General features: G+C 41.0%; 1 protein-coding gene across 1 annotated transcript in view; it reads left to right on the forward strand.

The window, feature by feature from the left end:
• Nucleotides 1-19,000, forward strand: part of GRIK2 (glutamate ionotropic receptor kainate type subunit 2) — a 1,085,136-nt gene that overhangs the window by 955,686 nt on the left and 110,450 nt on the right. The window lies entirely within an intron of this gene.

A 19,000-nucleotide genomic window follows, 5' to 3' on the forward strand; every position in this document is an offset into this window, starting at 1 on the left:
AAGGTGGTGGCTGGAGGAATCCGGTCTGGCCACCACCAAGCCGTCTCCCATAGAAGTAAATTGGAGCGTACAGCGCATGCGTGGTCCCCGTTCCCATTAATTTCTATGGGGCCGACGGAAATAGCCGAACCAGTGCTCTACTGTTTTCGCCGGGCCCATAGAAAATGAATGGAGGGCAGCTGGGCATGCGCAGTGCGCCCTCCTTTATTTGTGGGGCTCTGTTCTCAATATAGGTGTGGGTCCCAGTAGTGGGACCCCCCTAAAGACAATTAGGGCATATCCTAGCGATATGTCCCCATTGTCCATGATAAGACAATACCTTTAAGTCTGTCTTTGTGTTACCCACTGACATAACACTGATAGCATCAGTGTTCTGTCAGTGATTTTCATAGACCATTGGTAGGAGATGCTCTGGAAACTAATTTACAGCCTAGCAGTGTACATTGAATACAGAGGACACATGGAAGGCCAAAAACGCACACATATATCAAGCAAGGATCCTACATGGACATCTTCATGGATGAACTGCTGACCATCTTGTTACAGATTTTATCAGGGGCACGTGGAAGAGACCTTAAAAATCTTTATAAGGGTTGTCTGATTTGACAATCAGTGATAGAAAAATCCCTTAATGGAATTCTCCAGAAATTAATAAAATTAAATAATTAAATATTACTTTATTATAAATATATTCCCAAATTTCATTATTTATAATGCTTGTTTTGTGTAGAGACCAATCATAAGGGGAAATAAATTGGCCACTGTCCTATTACCACACACAAAGTCTGTCCAAATCCCACAGCAGGACGTTACCTCAGAACACGGAGCTAAAGAGCTGCCTCATCCTCTTCTCTGCTTGTCAGGGACTATGATCCTGAATATAGCTGATAAGAACTGTAGCTGAATCTCTGTAGGAATTCAGTTCATGAAGAGACATGAAGTACAGAGAGGATGGACAGGACAGACTGTGGTAATGGAGACATGCAAGTGCTGCAGCTCATTAGCCACATCCTCACCTTCCTCTCTGTAATTCATGTCTCCTCATGAACGCCATTCCTACAGAGATTCAGCAAAATATTTTATCAGCTGCCTTCAGGAATATAATCACTAACAAGTAGAGAAGAGAGGAGGCTGAGGCAGCTCTTTAGCTCAGAGTTTGTGAAGTAACTTATGCTGTTGTGTGATTAGGACAGGTTTTATGTGCACTAATAGGATGGCAGCCATTTTATTTCCTCCGATGATTGCTCCCTAGACAAAACAACCCATTATAAATAATGAAAGGTAATATATATATATATATATATATATTTTTTTTTTTTTTCCTTTTCATTATTCCCAGAGAACCCCTTTAATAATTTGATGATTACAAAGTATGTAATTAGTTCAGTGTTCAGTTTTATTCTGTAGGGGACTCCAGAGATCATCATTATACAGTTCCCATTAATCAATACCTATGTAATGCACAAATGTTTTTGATCCTCCAAAAATACACTATTGTGGGCCTTATGAATTAAAATTTACTAGCTGAGCATTTTACTTGATACAGCCAACTCTTGGCTGTGATTTGAATCTAAAAGGAAAAAAGCCAATATATGAGCTAATGGAGAAACCTTCTTAAATGTGACTCTAAATATAAGTTTCATAATTTTGAAAATAATTAGATTGAATAAAAGGCTCTATTGGTTATGATATTGTATGGTATTAGGGTATTAGGCTATGTAACAAGACATATGTTGTCATCCTGCACCAGCAAGGTCATTCTAAGTGAGAAAATGCAAAAAAGTAAACATTAGGAGGGAGAAGTAAGGACTAGAAATTCAATTGTTAACCGTAGAATATAACAGATGTAAGATAAATCATACTGACATCACTTGAAAATCATAATAAGTCTAGCAATGCTACCAGCTTAGACAATTTATTATCTTATGGAACCCTCTAGAATGGAATCAAAGGCAAGACATTGGAGTATTGGTGTAGTTTGGTGTGCGTTTGTGTTTTATGTTGCAGGCCCTTTCTGTTTTGGAAACGCAAAAGGAATGCAGTAAATTGAAAGGACATTTTTAGGGAAACCTGCTGTAGTCTGCAAGAGAACAACTAAATTATTTTGCTAACTAATAACTATGTTTAACTGCCTGAATACACGCTTAAAAGAATTTTTATTGGTAATATATTAAAAATCGTGGCGAACCTGCCACATAATGAATTTGTCAGGCTAAGCCTGGATAGGTGGCTCACTCCACAATTGTATGGGTATAGCCACTCAATCCATGCTTTCAACACGTGCAAAACTGGAATATCAGTATAGTCTGCTTTATATACGTCTCCTGATAAATTCCCAGATGCACTGACAATTATTCACTAAATGTGCTGGATATGCTTATAGTTTATCAAGGGCACCAGCTATAAACATTAGTAGCAGCTTACTCAATAAGCCGCAACAATGTATTACAAGTAGTGAGTATAGAATTATAGTAGATGGGATAGATAAATTGCGGGTGAGAGCTTTATTTTTGAGCTCTACTTGCAACCCTGCTAATCTTTGTCTCTATTATCCCATCACTAACTTACAAAGGGACCGTCTCTGCCTATTCATGCGTCTGCTCGACGCGTTTCTATGTCACTGTATTAACATGTCCTCAGGAGCAGAGTAACAGTGGCATAAGTGCAGTTTATTTAATCTCTGACAACTTGCACTATGCACACTGCTAGAGAGAACGCTGCACGATTCTGTTTGCGCGCGTGCAGCTCAAAGAGATACAGCCTCCGGCACTTGTTTGCAGCCGTCTCGCGGCCGCTCAGCCGCCGATCTCATATCAAAGTCACCACTCCCACTGGGCGGAGCTTCATCGGCAGGCGGTGACGTCACCCAGAAGAGGTGAAACGTTCTGCTGATCCGCTCTGTCTGATCTCCTATGCTAGCCGCTGTTGTGGGTATGTTTATCATGGGCAAAAATTGCCTACCATCATAGGAGGACACTGGAGGTTGGTACCATTAATTAGGTGATGGTTGGACAGTAGAAAACAGCACAAAGGAAACCTTATATATATTTACACTTATGAGTCCCATATATTAAACCTTTAGGACAATTGATACATGGGATAGATTATAGCCACTAAATCACATATGAAATACAATATCTATAGATTCAGAACTATAGCATGTTTCTGAGATAGTATATAGGGTATCTCATATGTCCCGGTATCTATATGATGTGGTGACTGAATCTGTCACTATCATGTAATTCCCATAACACATATTATGTGAATGAAAATTAATATATTTTTTCCATATTTTTTTTGCCTCTTCTGAACTTCAGGTTTGGAAAATATGTACACTATTGAAAAAATTACTATAGCAGTATATTAGCTAAATTACAATCTATATGTGTATTTTACAAATATTCTTAATATTGCTCTAACTTCGTCTTTTAGAATATTCGTAATATTGCTCTAACTTCGTCTTTTAGAATATTACGAATATTCTAAAAGACAAAGTTAGAGCAATATTAAGAATATTCGTAAAATACACATATAGATTGTAATTTAGCTAATATACTGCTAAAGTAATTTTTTTAATAGTGTACATATTTTCGAAAACTGAAGTTCAGAAGAGGCAAAAAAAATTTTACAAAAAAAAAAGGATTATAGCACTATATTAGCTAAATTAAAATCTATGTGTATTTTACGAATATTCTTAATATTGCTCTAACTTCGTCTTTTAGAATATTCGTAATATTCTAAAATACGAAGTTAGAGCAATATTACGAATATTCTAAAAGACGAAGTTAGAGTAATATTAAGAATATTCTAAAAGACGAAGTTAGAGCAATAATATTCCACTTTGGCATACTGCTCCCCGACAAGCGTCCCCGTCACCATGGGAACGCCTGTGGGTTGGAATATACCATCGGATCTGAGGTTTTACGATCTCAGGGAAAACTAAAATCCAATGGTATTTTCTAACCCACAGGTGTTCCCATGGTGACGGGGACGCTTGTCGGGGTGTTGTATGCTGAAGTTGATTAAATAACGATTTTGTCATGCGCTCGGGCACACGTATTAACCATTACGATTTTTCTGTTGTAATATTCGTGAACTCGAATATTATAACCGAGATTATTGGTTTAGATTAGAATAGGACGAATATTCTAAAATTGAATATACAGCAATATATTCTTTATTTCGAATATTCCGATCCATCTGAAAATGTGATTCCTTCCAGCTTCAATTCAGTTGCTTGTGGGCCAATGGCTCATTGACCCACAAGCAAGAAGCAGGGAGGAATCATATATTTTCAGATGAAAAAAATAAATAAAAAATTTGATATATATATGGAACTATATTTGAAATATTCGCGAAATCTTGAAGTTGCGATATTCGAGATAAAAATTTGAAATTCGAATATTCGCGCTCAACACTAGTGATTAAAAAGTGAATCAAGCTAGCAAAGGAAGCAATGTGGAAAATAATAATATTTAATACTAATAATAATATTAGTAAGTGGCTTGTATTAACTTTCTCTACAGAATAAATACCAAAATCCGAAGTGAGTCACCCCCTTTCATTAAATACTGACTTAAAGGGGTTTTCTACAACATGGAAATTGAAGGCGTATCCCTAACATAGCATAATTTAAATGGGTTGTCAGCTTTATACTATTGATGACCTATCCTCGGGATAGGCCATCAATATCAGATCGGCAGGGATCTGACTCCCGGCACCCTCGACAATTACCTGCTTGCCGCAACAATTGCAGTGGTGAGCAGGTGTAATTATAAGTATGGCATCCCCATTCACTTCCATGGGATGGCTCCTACCTATACACTTGACAGAGCCATCCTATAGAAGTGAATGAGGATGCCATACTTATAATTACATTTGCTAACCACTGCAATTGCTGTGGCAAGCAGATATATAAAGCAAAGAAAGTAGCTCTCGTATGAACGCTATGTTCTCTTCAAACAGCTGATCTGCAGGGATGCCTGGTGTTGGACCCTGCAGATCTGACACTGATGACCTATCCTGAGCATAGGTGATCAATAGTAAAAAGTGAACAACCCCTTTCATATCACGGGCACAAAAATGTTAGCAGCCTTGTTGGGCTACAGCCAATAGTAATTACTCACAGTAATCCATGATCTGTTATAATAGTCCAAGATTCTAGTATTTGTTCTTCTACATGTCATCCAGATAAATTGTGAACATTGAGAATGCAGAGCATTTTTGTAATCAGACATCCTCACCCTGCTGAAATGTTTTGGAACAGTCTTCCCCCTTACCCATGCAGCCTGTAGGGAGTGACAGAGGGTAATTTTAAGGGGGGAATTTATCAAGCCGTGTGCTTCAGTATCAGTTGTGCTTCAGAGTCACTTATGCAAAAAATTTCTGACTTTGCATTTTTATATCACTCACTCTAGATTTGACAAGTGGGTGGAAACATGGCCATGGCCAGCTATGATAATTGGTTTCACTCCAGATTTATCACTGAGACTTTTTTAAGAAGTCACAAAAAGTCCCGATTTCACTCCAGTAGGGGCTGGTGTGCAAAAATTGGGGTAGCATTTCTAGACCAAAGTGTTAGGTTTAAAGATGCTTCAAACTTAACAAGGTGCACTGTTTAATAAATTTGGCACAAAGTATGTGCACTGACTTCACATATTACCCTCATGAGAAATTTCAACCTAGGACTACTTTGTCAAATCCAATAGTTCTTTTATAAACTTTGTGTATTTATGCTTATTCTTTTTTCAAGAGATAGTGAAAAATTTGGAGAGGTGCCTTATTGACACAAATCCTTTTTGTCAAACATCAAGGGTATACCAAGAGATTGCATCACATTTCTATGCATACTTTTGTACAAAGCGTATGACTAATATAGCACAGAAATAGTAATTGTATAAAAGAGCAGTTATGTCAAAATAGGTGGTTGGATAATCAGATGATTATTTTTGATGACATTGTTAGAATTTTATTTAAAAATAAATATTTTTGCTCTGATGCAGGTTTTTATTTGCAGCTTTGGGGAACTTTAATGGAATCTTTAGTTGCCCTGAGTTGTGCAAATATTTTGATGTAGCCTTTGAGAATTTAGGGTTCAGGATATATGATCCATATGGATTTCCTATATAGAAAATGTCTTCTTACTTTGGAAATGTATTGTTAAATAATTTTTAAAATATATTGGTTAACCTAATTGATTAACCTGACGTTTAATAATAAGAGCTATCCAGCAACAGAAGTTGAGAAAGTAAAACTACAAATGGTGGAGCAACAAAGATCTGATATGAAACAGTTTAGGGAATAAATAAAGACTTATGATTGACATACTCTGCTTATTAAAGCAATATGAAATGTTGGGTGCTTATTATACATGACCTTATATTTGGGACCCAGTTTCAGGATTTGTGTTTACCATATTGGTGGGTTGCTAAAAAATGTTAGGAGTAATGTTTATATAAAAAAGACAAGAAAACTGAAATGTATGGCCACACAGTGCAAAGGGACCTTTGTTTTTTACCCATAAGGCCACAAATCTTAATTATCTATTACAGTATGCCTGTAAGAAAACCTACATGGGCCAAGATAGGTTAAGATTTGAAAGAAAGAAAGAATGACATCAGGGAATAAATGGAACTGTAAGGGAAGGAGAATAAAAGAGTAAAAATGGATTTAACAGAGTTCACCCAAAAATTTGGTGCAAAGGCACTTTTTATGAAATGTATCTCGTTAGTGACCTATGATGGTTGGTATTAAAGAGGACTTATAACCTTTACTGACATGTCTCCTTTAGTACCTAATTGCATCCCCCTTGTAATAACTGTTCTCGAGCAGCTATTCTGACTCCATGTTGTTCAGTTTGTTTATTATTCCTTCAAAAAGTTATGCATTGCTATCAGTTGAAGGTGTAGCTGGGTGTTACCAGTTGGAGGTGTGTCCCTGCACAGTCTGACATAGGCAGCACTGATTAGATAGTGTCAGACTGTGAATTGGCGCACCCCCAACTGGTAATACCCACCTAGATTTTAATTTCAAACTGTTAATTAAATCATAACTGCTAGAAGGAAGAATAATTAAATGTTACTCCACAGAGTTACAAAGCCACGCCGAAGTCAGAACCAGATAGAAAGCACAGTACCAAAATGAGAGACATAGAGTGGTCAAAGGCAAGCCGAGGTCAATAACAATAATAGCTAGGAATGAGCCAAGCAAACTTTGGATGCAAGATCCGAAGTTGCTTCGCTCCAAAATTCGTTTTAATGCTATAAGTAGATCTATCTCTGCATAGCATTAAAATGTATGTGCTCCGGCAAGACAAAGTGAGTTGTCACCGAAGTCTCACGAAACTTCAGTGAATGACTTCCTTATTTGATTATTAAACTTGAAAAACATTTTAAAACAGGAACCAAGTTTTAAAATGGTTTTCAAGTTCAAAAATCTAATTCACCGAAGTCCCACGAGGCTTCAGTGATAACTTACTTCGCCTCGCCGGAGCACATACATTTTAAAGCTATAAGGATACGGATCTTGGTACAGAATTAAAATGAATTAGTGAATGAGTGAAGTGACTTTGGATATTGCATCCGAAACTCGCTTTGCTCATCCCTAATAATTTCAATACACACACAAAAAGAACCAGATCCAGGAGTACAGCTAAGGAGTCTAAAGCTATCACTGCCAAAGGTGCATGTCCAAGAAGGGGTTTAAATATAGCACCAAGTCCCAGGATCAGAACCTGATAGGTCCATGACTTGGTGCTCCATTAGTCAGACATAGCATACAGGAATAGAGCAGCTGAATAATCAAGCACTGTTAGTTTTCCTCTAGCACACATCTGCTGTGGAGAGAAACAGAACATTGTATCCTGTTGCTAGTGTCGCCCTCACCAGGGGGCATGGCTTTGCAGTATATCTTTTCTGGTGTGGTCGCTCTGAAGCTATAGATCTCACTGCTAGAGCTTGGACAGGTAAGTTTGTGTTATTGTTTGCCAAATACATAAATTTACCAAACGTCTCCAGATTCTTTTACTTCTGTATATAGACCTGCTTCATACACTGGAGTCTGCACTTACATAGGATCTGGTTTGCCTACTTTTAGCTTTGAGGAATCCTGATCTAAGGCTATGAAATAGATGTACAGTCAAGTAGTGTGGCACAAAATGTATTTGTTTTGATTAGAGATGAGTGAATTTCTCAAAAATTTGATTCGGCTGGTTCGCCAAAGTTTCAGAAAAAATTTGCTTCAATCTGAATTTATTCACAGCGAAACACGTAAAAAAATGGCTATTTCTGGGTTGCAAAGAGCCTTTATATGGATGTTAAAACTGTGCCTTGCAGTGACACGCATAGGGAGTGTGCTGGGTTAGTGAAATAATACTGTCAGTGAGGATGACATGCAGATGACAGGCGTCACTATTATAATCACTGCACACTTCACTTATTTGGGCAGTCACGGGGCCAAAACTGACCAAATAACTCAAGTATTAACTCAGTCTTACAGGTCCATGTTAGCGTCAAGAAGGCTACAGAGTGGCAAAATGACAGACTGTGTAGTTCACAACAGTATGAGAAGGCCACAGAGTGGCACAATGACAGAGTCTGAAGTTGGTGACAGCATCTGGAGTCTACAAAGTGGCTCAATGACAGAAATTCTGGAGGTGGCGGCAGCATGCGGAGGTCACAGAGTGGCATAATGACAGAGTGTGTAGTTTGCAAGTTTGCAGCAGTATGAGAAGGCCACAATTAAAGAGTCTGGAGTTGGCGACAGCATCAGGAGGCTACAGAGTAGCTCAATGACAGATTCTGGAGTTGGCGACAGCATGAGGTGGCCACAGAGTGACACAATGACAGAGTCTAGATAAAATACTAAGGGCACAGATTGTTGAGAAAAATGCAGATGGAAAGTTATCTGTAGAGCTGTACGATGGTAACCTGCAGATTAATGTAGCCCTCAAAAGCAAGTTGAGTTTGTCAGTTCCAAAACCTAAATTACATCGTGGGGCGGGTGATCAGTCCAAGACCTTCAAGCAGCAGCAGCAGTATAATACCACAAAGTGGCAATGTGACATAGTGTGGAGATGGCAGCATGAGGAGGCCACAGAGTGGCACAATGACAGAGTCTGGATAAAAGACTGAGGGCACAGATTGTTGAGAAATATGCAGATGGAAAGTTATCTGTAGAGCTGTATGACGGTAACCTGCAGATTAATGCAGCCCTCAAAAACAAGTTGTGTTTGTCAGTTCCAAAACCTAAATTAGATTGTGGGGCGGGTGATCAGTCCAAGACCTTCAAGCAGCAGCAGCATCATGATACCACAGAGTGGCAAGGTGACATAGTGTGGAGAGGGCAGCAACAGCAGCAGCATGATACCACAGAGTGGCACTGTGGTCTGGATAAAAGACTGAGGGCACATTGTTGAGAAAGATGCAGATGGAAAGTTATATGTAGAGCTGTATGACTGTAACCTGCAGATTAATGCAGCCCTCAAAAGCAAGTTGGGTTTGATGGTTCCAAAACCTGAATTAGATCGTGGGGCGGGTGATCAGTCCAAGACCTTCAAGCAACCGCAGCAGTAGCATGATGATAAAAATGAGTGGCAAGGTGACATATTGTGGAGATGGCAGCATGAGCAGCCCACATAGTGGCAGAATGAAAGAGTCTGGATAAAAGACTGAGGGCACAGATTGTTGATAAAGATGCAGATGAAAAGTTATCTGTAGAGCTGTACGACGGTAACCTGCAGATTAATTCAGCCCTCAAAAGCAAGTTGGGTTTGTTGGTTCCAAAACCTAAATTTAATTGTGGGGTGCGTGATCAGTCTAAGGCCTTTTAAGCAGCAGCAGCATAATGATAAAAATTAGTGGCAAGGTGACATAGTGTGGAGATGGCAGCATAAGGAGGCCACATAGTGGCATGGTGACATAGTGTTGAGATGGCAGCAACAGCAGCTGCATGATACCACAGAGTGGCACAGTGACAAAGTGTGGAGATGGCAGCAACAGCAGCAGCATGATACCACAGAGTGGCACTGTGACATAGTGTGGATATGACAGCAACAGCAGCAGCATGACACCACAGAGTGGCAAGGTGACATAGTGTGGAGATGGCAGCAACAGCAGCAGCATGATACCACAGAGTGGCAAGGTGACATAGTGTGGAGATGGCAGCAACAGCAGCAGCATGATACCACAGAGTGGCAAGGTGACATAGTGTGGAGATGGCAGCAACAGCAGCAGCATGATACCACAGAGTGGCAAGATGACATAGTGTGGAGATAGCAGCAACAGCAGCAGCAGCATGATACCACAGAGTGGCAAGGTGACATAGTGTGGAGATGGCAGCAAAAGCAGCAGCATGATTCAACAGAGTGGCAAGGTGACATAGTGTGGAGATGGCAGCAGCAGCATGATACCACAGAGTAGCAAGGTGACATAGTGTGAAGATGGCAGCAACAGCAGCAGCATGATTCAACAGAGTGGCAAGGTGACATAGTGTGGAGATGGCAGCAACAGCAGCAGCATGATACAACAGAGTGACAGAGTGACATGGTGACATAATGTGGAGATGGAAGCATCAGGAGGACACAGAGTGGCATGGTGACATGGTGTGGAGATGGATGATCTAATGTGCTGTATCAGACATCAGTGGGTGGAAATACACGCCTGATTCATCTTGACAAAAGTAAGTCTCTCCACATTTTGGGTGGACAGGCGAGTTTTTCTTGGGGTAACTATGGCCCCCGCTGCACTAAACACCCGCTTTGATGCCTCACTACTGGCCAGGCAGGTCAGCTTTTCAAGGGTAAACTCTGCCAGTTGCAGCCACAAATCCAATTTGGCTGCCCAGTAGTCCAGCGGATCTTCAATGTGGGGTGGCAGGGTGCTGTTCAAGTATGCCACCACCTGCTGGTTCAGGTTCTGCTTCAGGGCTACCTGCTGCTGCTGGTGAGTAGTTTATTCACTATGCAGAAAGCTGCTCATTATGGACTCCAGAGTCAGGCTGCTTCTAATGGAGCTGCTACTGTTCCTGCCACTGCACCCCTCCCAAGCAGCCATGGCAGTGGAATGTGAGCACAGAGGGCCCCCCGGTCAGACCTGCGAGAGGATGGACAATGGCGCAGATAGGCAGAGGCCAACGGACTACATAGGATGTCTCTGTCGTACTTCAGTTTGTCCTCCCTCTCAGTGGGTCTAAAAAAGGCCCCCATTTTGGAACGGTAGCGAGGGTCCAACATGGTGGAGAGCCAGAAGTCATCCCTCTGCCGAATGGTAACAATTCTGCTGTCGCTACGCAAACAAGTGAGCATGTAGCGGGCCTTTTGTGCAAGTGACTCTGAGGGATTCCCTGCATCCATCTCCACTTCATACTGCCACGGCTTGTCTGGGTCCTCTGTCTCGTCGTCCTCATCACCCTCTTGCTTCTCCATCTGCTCCTGCTCCTCCTCTCCTGTCACCGCAGTAGAAAAACCACTCAATTAGCTACATATTGCCTGTGCTCCAATGTCCTCCTCCCTCTCCTCATCCTCTTCCAGTTTAGTCCCCACAGGGCTCACGTGGCCGTGAGATCTAGGCACCACGTCTCCAGTCCCCTGACAAGCCATATTCACCAGCATCTGTTCCAGGACATGAAGCAGTGAAATGACAGAGTTCATCCCGTAGTCCTGGCGACTGACAAATAATGTGGCCTCCTCAAAGGGCCTGAGCAAGCGGCAGGTGTCACGCATGAGCTGCCACTGGCTGACATCGAAGTTACAAAGGGGGGTACTCCTATCCGCTTGAATCATCAAGAAATTGTTGATGGCCTTTCTCTGTTCGTACAGTCATGTTGGCGGATGCCATTCTGCCGCTGCAGCTCAAGGGGGGTGTGCTTTGTATGAGTGGCTGAAGTGCATGCAAAGTTTCCTGGCCATTTTTAGGATGTCTTGCAGATGGGTGGAAGACTTCAGGAACAGCTTGACAACCAGATTGAACACTTGTGCCATGCAGGGCGCATGACTCAGCCTTCCTTGACACAGCACAATATGTTCTTCCCGTTGTCGGTCACCATGGTTCAGATTTTCAGTTGTCGCAGAGAAAGCCATCAGATTTCTTTATGAAGTACATGGAGCAGTTCCTCCCCTGTGTGACTATGTTCGCCCAGGCAAAGCAGGTGCAGAACCGCGTGACACCGGCGTGTCCTGCACATGTGGCATGCTGGAGGGGCACTGTGACTTGTACCTGCAGTTGAGGCTGATGATATGGTGGAGGATAAGGAGGCAGAGGTGGACATTGTCGCAGGACAAATGGTTTGACAACGTGGAGGCGGAAGCGGCGTCCCCTGGCCAAGTTGCTGGTATGGCTGTGCAGTAACCACATTCACCCAGTTGACCATAAAGGACATGTATTTTCTCTGACCGTAGTTACAGCTCCACACGTCGGCGCTGCCGGGCATTTTAGCAGACACAGACAGGCTCAAGGACTGGCCCACATTCTGTTTTACATACGTCTGCAGGGCTGGTACTACCTTTTGTGAAAAGAAATGATCGCTTGGGACTCTCCACCTCGGCTCGGCACAAGACACCAGTTCTATGAAAGGCACAGAGTCCACCACTTGGAAAGGGAGGGACTGCAGCACCAGCAACTTGGCCAGGAGCACGTTCAGCTTCTGCGCCGTTGGATGCGTGCATGCATACTGCTGTCTATTGGTAACTGCTTCAGTGATTGATTGCTGGCGGAATGACTGATGAGGAGTAGAAGGAGGAGGAGCAGGAGCTTCAGGACCAGCAGATGATGGGACAGACAGACAGCTCCCTTCTGCTGAGCCGGTGGATCCTTGACTGCCTGCAATGGGGTGTGTGCCACTAGGTGATGCAGCGGTGTCTGCGGCAGGCTGGACCACCACATCAGAGCCATGATTGTCCCAGGCTACTTTATGGTGTTGCTGCATATGTTGTCGCAGGGCAGTGGTGCCAACATTGGCACACTGGCCACGCCTCACCTTCTGCCCACAGATTTGACATATGGCCATGTTCACCTCCCCTGGAGTCTTGACAAAAAACTGCCACACCGCCGAGTAGCTGATTTTCCCCCCAACACTCCACACTGACTGACTGCCAGTGTCGCTACTTGCGTGAACCCGTGCACCACTCCTTTCCGGGCAGCTAGGCTGCTGCAAAGCGGGTGGTCTACCCCAGGCCCATTTGGCTGCTGACCTTCCACTGCTGCCACCCTGCTGACTCTCAGCCATGCTACCACATTGCTGGCTCAGCTGCTGCCTCATGGGCAAGCTGCCACCCTCTTCTCCCAATGATGATGAAGCCCCTTCTTCATCCAGCTCCCAAGTGCGATCGGCTTCATCATCATCAAGTAGTGTCTGCAAGTCACTGGTGTCCTCCTCAACACTCTTTGGGTCAGCAGCCTGACTGCTTTCAACACCACCTCCAACGCCACTCTCCTCATCACTACATGCCCGCCTAGCGGAGGAAGTGATGGATGTCTCCTCCAAATATTGACTGGGCATTAGCTGCTGACTGTCCTCTAGTAGCTCGTCCTTGCTGAATAGTGGGGCTGAGCCCACAGCAGATAGTACTTCTGTGGCTGAGGGAACAGCAAAGGACAGAGGCAGTTTGAGGGCAGGTGAGGGCACATCCCGGGCCATGCCAACTAAGGGTTGTGTCTGACAAACCAACCGACTGTTGGCTGGGGGTGTCCAATGTCACTTGGGATGAATTGGATGACCGATTTAACTAATCAATAGTGATGAGCGGCAGGTGCCATATTCGATTTCGACGAAATTCGCGAATATTCGATAGAATATTCATTTTATATTGGTCGAAATCGAATATTCGTCATTATTCTTGTTATCGCGATTAATATGCGATTTAAATCATCGCGTATTGCGATTTTAACTTAAGGCTACTCTCCTATTGAAATAGCAATGCGATTAATTCAAGTTATAATAATCGAATTTCGATTTTAACTTAGCACTGCTATATTCCATATTCTTTAATTCTAGCTTAATATGGAATATAGCAGTGCTAAGTTAAAATCGAAATTCGATTATTATAACTTGAATTTTTTTTTTTTTATTATTGTTATATTTTTTTCTTTCCCACTTCCCTAAAGTTGTTCTTACCTGTCCTTCGGATTCCTGGCTTCCTGGCTGCTCCAGTCAGTGCCCGTTGCCGCTTCTGCCGACTTCCGTGCTCATGGGAACGTCTCCATATACTAGAATGTACTGTCGGATTTGAGAATTACGTGAAAAATCGCAATTCGATTATTTCAAGTTATAATAATCGAATTTCGATTTTAACTTAGCACTGCTATATTTAATTCTAGCCTAATATGGAATATAGCAGTGCTAAGTTAAAATCGAAATTCGATTATTATAACTTGAATTAATCGAATTGCGATTTCAACTTGGACCTGGTTTACTATGGTTGGCTTGGTCGAATTAGCGAATATGACGAATGTATTCGTCATATTCCACAAAACGAAGATAACGAATGTATTCGTCATATTCCACAAAACGAAGATAACGAAGTATTCTGCATCTTCGTTTTAGCTACCTATTCGTCAACTTCGCTAATTCTAGCAATCATATAGGAAAGTTTACTATAGAGACAGCTAAGTTTAATTCGCTATGCGATTATATGACTGCTTTTAAAAAAAAAAAAAATTGAATAATTATAATACCTGATAATTATTATAATTATTCTATTTATAAAAAAAAAGCAAAGTAATATAATCGCATAGCGAATTAAACTTAGCTGTCTCTATAGTAAACTTTCCTATATGATTGCTAGAATTAGCGAAGTTGATGAATAGGTAGCTAAAACGAAGATGCAGAATACTTCGTTATCTTCGTTTTGTGGAATATGACGAATACATTCGTTATCTTTGTTTTGTGGAATATGACGAATACATTCGTCATATTCGCTAATTCTACCAAGCCAACCATAGTAAACCAGGTCCAAGTTGAAATCGCAATTTGATTATTTCAAGTTATAATAATCGAATTTCGATTTTAACTTAGCACTGCTATATTTAATTCTAGCCTAATATGGAATATAGCAGTGCTAAGTTAAAATCGAAATTCGATTATTATAACTTTAATTAATCGAATTGCGATTTCAACTTGGACCTGGTTTACTATGGTTTGCTTGGTAGAATTAGCGAATATGACGAATGTATTCGTCATATTCCACAAAACGAATATAACGAATGTATTCGTCATATTCCACAAAACGAAGATAACGAATGTATTCGTCATATTCCACAAAACGAAGATAACGAAGTATTCTGCATCTTCCTTTTAGTTACCTATTCATCAACTTCGCTAATTCTAGCAATCATATAGGAAAGTTTACTATAGAGACAGCTAAGTTTAATTCGCTATGCGATTATATTACTTTGCTTTTTTTTTATAAATAGAATAATTATAATAATTATCAGGTATTATAATTATTCTATTTTTTTTTTTTTAAAAAGCAGTCATATAATCGCATAGCGAATTAAACTTAGCTGTCTCTATAGTAAACTTTCCTATATGATTGCTAGAATTAGCGAAGTTGACGAATAGGTAGCTAAAACGAAGATGTAGAATACTTCGTTATCTTCGTTTTGTGGAATATGACGAATACATTCGTTATCTTCGTTTTGTGGAATATGACGAATACATTCGTCATAGTCGCTAATTCTACCAAGCCAACCATAGTAAACCAGGTCCAAGTTGAAATCGCAATTCGATTAATTCAAGTTATAATAATCAAATTTCGATTTTAACTTAGCACTGCTATATTCCATATTAGGCTAGAATTAAATATAGCAGTGCTAAGTTAAAATCGAAATTCGATTATTATAACTTGAAATAATCAAATTGCGATTTTTCACGTAATTCTCAAATCCGACAGTACATTCTAGTATATGGAGACGTTCCCATGGTGATGGGGACGCTCCATGAGCACGGAAGTCGGCAGAAGCGGCAACGGGCACTGACTGGAGCAGCCAGGAAGCCAGAAATCCAAAGGACAGGTAAGAACAACTTTAGGGAAGTGGGAAAGAAAAAAATATAACAATTAAAAAAAAACAAAAAAAAAAAAAACGAATAATCGAAATATCGAATTCATATCACTATATTCAAAATAGTCGCGAATTCACGAAGTGCCGATATTCGCGAAAAAAATTCGATATTCGAATATTCGCGCTCAACACTACTAATCAATAACCGCTGGGTTGCTGGTCAAGACACGACCAGTAGATGACACCAGGAGCTCAGACCTCTCGCAATATATTTCTCTTTTGGACAGAAATAGGCCACTAACCACTTTATCACAAATGTGAACTGCATTTGGACTGAAATAGGCCACTAAATTATTATGGCGGAAATAAAAACAAATGTGACCTGCGTATATATTTCTTGTATTCAACTGAAAAAGGCCAATAAATGATTTTATCGTAAATAACAGGAAAAGTTAACAGCGTATATTTTTTGGTTTTGTTTCTTACATATGGCAATAAATGCTTTTAGCGCAAATAACACCAAATTTTGAACTGCGTATATATTTTTCTCTTAATGTACTGAACTGTCAATAAATGGTTTGAACGCAAATAACACCAAATGTCAACTGTGTGTATGAAATAACTGCAGAAGCAACCTGAGTAAATATATTTCTTGTTGAACTGATGCTTTCACCAGAAATAACTGCAACAGTGCATTGGGTATATATTTCTCTTTTTTTTTTACTGAAATACTGCCCTATACGCTTTCAACAGAAATAACTGCAACAGTGCAGTGGGTATATATTATTCTTGTATCACTGAAATACGGCCTTATACTCTTTCAAAAATCACTGCAAAAAATGCACCAAAATGATACGCAACTGACAATACTAGCTAATTCCTCAGGCCGATGTTAAAAGCTGAGAACTTTGCCAATATCTTCCAGTCAGGAACATATCGGAGCCCCTCTACCACTCAACTGCCCGAGGTGTGTGAACAGGGTCTGAATCAGTGCTAGAAATCAACTCACAGCCAGACTCTCACATGCCTCCATAGTGGTATCACCAATGCACTGTGAGGTAGAATAAAGCTGTGAGCCGCACCCACAACAGACCATGTGACACAGAAGCTACCAGATGCAAAAGAATGTTACAACAAAATAAAGTGGCACATTCCATACACATAAAGACAAAAAACTCACTGAAAAAAGTGGCTTATACTCTTTCACCAGAAATTACTGCAACAGTGCAGTGGGTATATATTTTTCTTGTATTACTGAAATATGGCCTTATACTCTTTCACCAGAAATTACTGCAACAGTGCAGTGGGTATATATTTTTCTTGTATTACTGAAATATGGCCTTATACTCTTTCACCAGAAATTACTGCAACAGTGCAGTGGTATATATTTTTCTTGTATTACTGAAATAAGGCCACTATACGCTTTCACTGGAAATAACTGCAACAGTGCAGGGGCATATATTTCTCTTTTTTTACTGAAATACTGCCCTATACGCTTTCATATTGAATTAACCATGGGAGTATAATGGTCACTAATGATAACCCAAAAAATGGGTACCCAACTGTAAATACAAAAAAATGAACAGAACTGGTGGGTAACCTCAAATAAGACTTAACTTTTAATACATCATTAAAAATACCCAAAAGGAGTCGAAAATATCGTTCACCACAGTCTCTGCTTGGGTCCATTGATGTAGAGGCCCTGTAGTCATCTATCCCACACCACCTTGGGTTAAAAGCGGTTGAGTTTTTCCTGAGTACCAGGGGTTGCCAGTTCCAGGCACATAATTTCATGTTGGAGATACTTGAGTTTACACTCACTTGCAATTATTTTCTTTTTGACGGCACCTACTTCCTCCAGTTCAGGGGCTGTGCAATGGGGAGTCCTTGTGCCCCATCGTACGTAAATCTGTTCATGGGCTGGTGGGAGAGATGCATAGTCTTTTCTGAACCACCCACCCCCACCCACTTACAGTGGATATTGTAATGTGGGCGAGATTTATAGACAATATCTTTGTCATTTGGCGGGGGACTAAGGAGGTATTTAGAGATCTGCTAGTCACCCTCAACAATATAGGCCTTGGTTTTACCTCTGAAATTGTATCTGATTTGCTCCCCTTTCGGGGTGGGGGGGATTCAAACCAAGACCTTTAGGAAACCTACATCTACAAACTTATTCTTGAAGTGCGATAGTTATCATCCACAACCCCTCAAAAGGGGTATCCCTGTAGGGAAATACCTGAGAATGAGAAGGAATTGTTCTACATTGAGGGATTTTAAAGAGCAGGCAGCAGATTTACGCATAAGATTCTGTGAAAGTGGAGTGATCTACAGAGGGGTTTTCTCGTGGGTAAATTCTCATGGGTAAAACCACCAGAGAACTTCGAAGAAGAGTGGGCAAACACCTGGGGGATATGCGTCATAAAAGAGATGCTCCTCTGGACAAACATGTTGAATTTTTACATGGAGGTGACTTTTCTAACGTATTATTCATGGGGATTGAATCCACCCCCCCCTCTTCAAAGAGGTGGCGATTGGGAGAGGAGGGTACTGCAGAGGGAGACCTGAGCTCAAAATGATGCAACCTAAAAGGGTTAAATGACCAACATCTCTTTGGTTGTTTCATTTCACTTCACCAGGTACTCCCCCTGTGATGCTGTCCAACATTGGTGTTTCATCTCACTGGAATCTCTTTGATTCACTTTGCTATAAGGACTGTTTGGTCCTATTATGTTGAGTAATCTTGCCATACTAAGCCTTTATTCAGACCTGGCAGTAGTTACTGTATACTCCCCTGATCTATTTGTGTTTGGATAGGTGCTGGAACTTATTTAGCGCCACTTTGGAGAAACTGACAAGGATGCCTGTGACTTAACTGACATCCTCTCCCTTGTTTATCTGCCCCTTGCATCATCACTGAAGGGGAGTGCCTGGCATATTACAGACACTCCCTATATTGATCCTGTGATTGCTGCTCCGGCCCCCGTTTGATCACGTGATGGCCC

Source organism: Bufo bufo, chromosome 4, assembly GCF_905171765.1.
Source record: "Bufo bufo chromosome 4, aBufBuf1.1, whole genome shotgun sequence".
In the NCBI taxonomy this organism is placed as follows: domain Eukaryota; kingdom Metazoa; phylum Chordata; class Amphibia; order Anura; family Bufonidae; genus Bufo; species Bufo bufo.